We start from the raw sequence: 4,942 nt of genomic DNA on the forward strand, positions 1-4,942 counted from the left end.
GTGCTATTTTACCTCTGCTGAAATAGTTCTGATCTCTTTTGTAGAAACTGGATTTTCTAAATGTAGTACCGAGAGCTTGGATTGTTTAACATATGTGAACTATGGATGTTCAGTGTTTTTTTCCCTGTAAATTATGTTTACAGCAGGAGAGCTGTAAAAATATTAATAACAGATATCTGAATGATATTAGAACACTGGTACCATAATTATGTTTTTAAAGTATGGTATTCAAAGCTTTCTTTTTGCTTGAAAGCCACCTCTTATTAACTAAATTAACAAATTTTGCTCTGTAGTCATTTGGTAAGAATGGCACCTTTTAACTCTTTCAGCCCTGAAAGTTTTGGTCACATTTAGAGAAATCCATAGTGAAAATATGCTGGTAGGAAGCCTCAGGCAAAAATGTGTCCTATTTTTCCATTCAGTTATTTGTTGTAGGTGAGAGATGGTATACAAATGAATTACCAGAACCTATATCTTGTTGCAGCTGTATTTTATTCTTCCTTATAATATTTATTTTTATAGCTATATAACTTCCAACAGCTCCTTGTGAGTTCAGAATTTTTAGTATCAGCTGTTCGATAGGAAAATTTCATTGATTTTCCACAAGGTGGCATGTAAAAATCAGTCTGACTGTAGCTTAATTAATATAATGCAGTTAATATACAGTTTTTAAATGTCAAATGCATATGCATACCCAATGAAGAGGGAATACATTCACAGTGCAGAGTGTACTGTAAATGGCTATTTAAATACAGCACAGAAAGTATTACTGGTCTATCAGTAGCTGAATTCTAGAGTTGATTACTATTGTATAATTTACAGAATAACTTATCAAAATAAAATCTAACCTAGGCACATAACAGGTATTTGTATCATGAAATTAGATTAAAATCTGACTGACAGAATGAGATTCTGTGCAATTGTCCAGTTAACTTAGGAGAGATAATTTATTCATGATTCAATATTATTTATTAATCCTTACATTTTGTGAAAGACAAACATTAGTATCAATATGTTCCTGTAATGTAGATGAATAATTTTTAAAGGGAGCATTTAGGTATTATTAAAAACAGTGATTTAATTTGTGAGTTAATGTGCAGTTTCTGTGCTAGAGAACTTCCTACTCAAACCAAGAAATAGTTCCGACCTGAGTTGCCATCTAAGCAGAATGATTTTGCGTATCTAATGGTGTAAAGCCAATGAGCTGCTTCTTCCAGTGCTAGAGATCTACACATTCCCTAAATTTTCTAGTATTGCAGTAAAAGAAATAAAATGTGCTGATCTACCACCGAAAAGTTGCTACTATAGTAGTTTTCTCATCTGATTTAGAAGCTGAGTGGACAATAAATCTGAGAAACACTGTACTTATAATGAATTTTGAGGAAAAGAGACTTTTGGCATCCAAAAAACAGACATTGATCTATGCAGTGAATAGTAAACTGTAGGCCCAGATGAATCCTACAAGAAAAGAAAATTGCATTTTAACCAGACTTCAAACCAAACACCTTACACAAGACATCTAATTTTGCAATCACTCTGCAGCAGATCTCTGTCTCTTTCTACAAATGTGAAATAGAATCTAGCAGTACATAGCAGTGTTGTCAAGTCCATATCAAAGACATCTTATTGCCATCTGCTATGAAAAGTTCCCCAAAAAATATCTTGCCTTTTTAATCTTATTATTCAGAAAGATTATTTTCCCATGGGTGGTGGAAGAGCAACATGATTTTAAGTGGGCAGGGGACATCTATATCATATCTATGCCAAATGTGGCTTAGAGAAATATTTACAAGGGATAAGAAGGAAGGAAGAAACCCAGAACCACCATGTCTTTGACAACCAAATTCTAAATTCAGGGGCATTATCATAAGTAACAGAGTAATTTAGCCGTGTGTCTGAAACACCTAATGCTCTTAACCCAGGAAAATTTCAATAGTGAATTCATGAACTTGATCCTTGATCTGAGATTGATCATCTCTGGAACTGATCATCACTGAAATTAATCCTTTATCAACTAAAATTCTCAGAAGGCCACAGAGGAGTCTCTGTACTTCAGGCCCTGAAGGCAAGGACTTTCCAAGTTTGCTGTTGGCATTTTCCCAACATTTCTATACAGAAAAAAATAACATTGGAAGTTCCCACATGCCATCATTTTAGGAAAAATACTTTTAGGCAATGTACAGGAGAAGACAGAAGATGATAAGCAAATAACTAACAACTGTAATGAGCTCAGACATCATGCACAGAGTTCTACAGCCACATAGAGCGATGGTGGGCAGTCTTGTGCATAGTGCACCTTCTGATCTGCTGGCATTAGTGATCTAAAGACACTTGACTCCTTACCCAAGCACATCATATTGACAGCTGAAGGACAGTTAGCAGTATTGGTGGCAGAAGAGTTTATAATTTTTTGCCTGCGATGACTGATGCTTGGCATTTTCCACTAAAATTACTCCCTTAAGCTGTGATACAGAATTTGAGCATTGATTAATTTTTTTCTTCTGAAAGAACTGCTGTCCCAACCACTGCCAGGTGCCCACTTGCACTTCTGGAGGTTACTGAATTTGTTTCTATTGAGAGAAGACTCCATTTGATTTCTGTTTTGAGGAACCAGCTCATTCACAAGTTTTCTCAAGATGAATGCAACTTAAAAAAAGTGAAGGGGTATCAGGGGGTTGTGGTTTTAACCCCTTCTTTCCTCACTTTCCCTGTGCACAACAACCTGAAGCTGGAACAGCAGAGTTGTGAGATACTGCAGAGCATGAACTGGCTGTTCTTAAAGCTCTTTCTCCAGAGGTTGCATGTGCCTCCTTAGAATGTTTTTACTGCAATGTCTTTGACCTTCCTTGAATCACAGGAAGAGTTACTTTCCTGTTACTGTTGCTAAAACACTTGTAAACAATTGCAGCCCCAAAAGGATTGGCTAGTGTGCAAAGCAGCTGGCTAGCTTTCTGAAAAATTGCAATTATAAGTAATTAAGTAAATACGACAACCGTATGATGTTCTTACACCTCCTGAGTTGCTCCATGATAGGTTTTGTAACTTTATCAACACTGCTTTTCAATCTATGAAGGATTTCCATTCACTTAATGATTATTAAAAAGTAATTCCAACTAGAATTATACTACCAAATACAGAAGTGTAGAAGTCTAGCTACTGCAATTCCCTGAAAATCTTATAACATTCTTATGGTAGTATCAAAATATTTTTAAATAATATTATCCATTTTTATGCTGAAAAAGAAACCCAGGATTGCAGTTTAACTGACTATTTGTAATTAAATAGAAGTTAAATGTGCTGAATAAAATTTAATTGACAAATATTTAGGTGACTAAAAATGTTTTTGAATTTTCTGTCTCTGCGGAAAAAGGAAAATTTTTTATTCTTAATAAGAGTTGTCATTCAGAGAATATATAGTAAGAATGTAAACAAGCTGACTACTCTGTACTTTATTATTGCTGCAAACATGGCCCCAAAGCAAAACAAATGTTGTTGACAAACTCCCCTGAGCTTATTCATTAAACAAGCTGACTTGTTTTTTCTACTTTGAAGAGACAGATATCAACAGACTGAAACATCAGGTCCTCAAACATAGGTATAGACAATGTTGGTGATGTCAAAGTGTTATGTTACTGCTAACCCATCAAAACATAAGTAGAACAGTGAGATTTCAGTAAAATCAATTTTGTTTCTCTCTGCCTTTTCAGTAGCGATAGTCCTATTGGTACCTTTATAATTTATTTTAAAGGTCACGAAGCCCATATCTCTATGGAAATGCCTTCCAAATCAGATTTACCTTTCTGGATGTGAAAAAGGCAAAGTTAGAATGTTTATTCTTAATAAGACAGTTTTCTGTTGACACACAGCCTGGTTTTAAAGAAGCTGTAAATTTCTGTCTTCACGCTGCTAGTGGCTTTCCTCTGTGGTCAATCTCAAAATGTCTTCACCTTTCTTAACATTTCATCGAACTTCAGCAAGTAGCTGGAATAAGAATTCTGTGAATCTTCCTGTTACTGCATTTTCTACATCTGTATTTGATCTTTATTTACCTCTCTAATACCAAGATACCAGAATGGAGACCCCTTTGTGAGGTCCATCTTCTCTCATTCTCACAGTGTCACCCTGGAAACAATTGCTTAGATCTAAATAAGTCTAAAACTAAAATAAGATTTTAGTAAAATTTTATTAGGTTAAACCACATTTTTGAATTTAAGAATTCATGTTCCTGATCACTTAGACAAGGAAATTAAATTAAAATAATCTAATGCCTCCCTTGGTATCAGGGATCTAAAGCTGGTTTTTCTCTATTGATTAATAGTTTCTAGGAGTTCCAGGTCATGCATTTACTGAATACATTTATTGAGTGTTTAATAAAGTTCAGTGTGTTCCTAATGGCAGAGGCGGTAAAACTCATATATTGAGCCAAACCTTATTTTGGTGGACTGTCTATAGAGATTACTAGAGGTACAGCTATCTTTTTTTTCCAGCCAGTACTAGAAAATCAACAACATAGAAATTCTCCACGTCAGTAACTGCACATTTCTGCCTTGTGTTAGTAGACTCAATTTTATTTTTCCTGGCCTTGTACACATTTGCATGATGGTCAGTGGAAGTAACCTGTCACATTAGATTTTTAGATTTTATATTAGAAAAAGAAGATTCTCAGAATAAAGGGTTCGCAATGCAGGGTTTTTTTTTTCAAATTCTCTCTTTATCGTATTTGTGTCTGAGGCCATATAAATCCTCAAATGCTGAGCTCTCTCCTCCTTTGTCTTCAGTGATTCTTTTCACTCAGACTTGGGACAGCATTTTTCTCATCCAGTCAAGTCTACAGACAACATCCGAGCTACTATCTCAGACTCCAAGTATTGTCAAAGGAGAATAACAACAATTTTCTAAGCCAAATCTGACCTGTTTCAGAAGGTCATATAAGTAAGAAATA

This window comes from Neopelma chrysocephalum, unplaced genomic scaffold (assembly GCF_003984885.1).
Source record: "Neopelma chrysocephalum unplaced genomic scaffold, ASM398488v2 Primary Assembly neopelma1_25, whole genome shotgun sequence".
Lineage (NCBI taxonomy): Eukaryota > Metazoa > Chordata > Aves > Passeriformes > Pipridae > Neopelma > Neopelma chrysocephalum.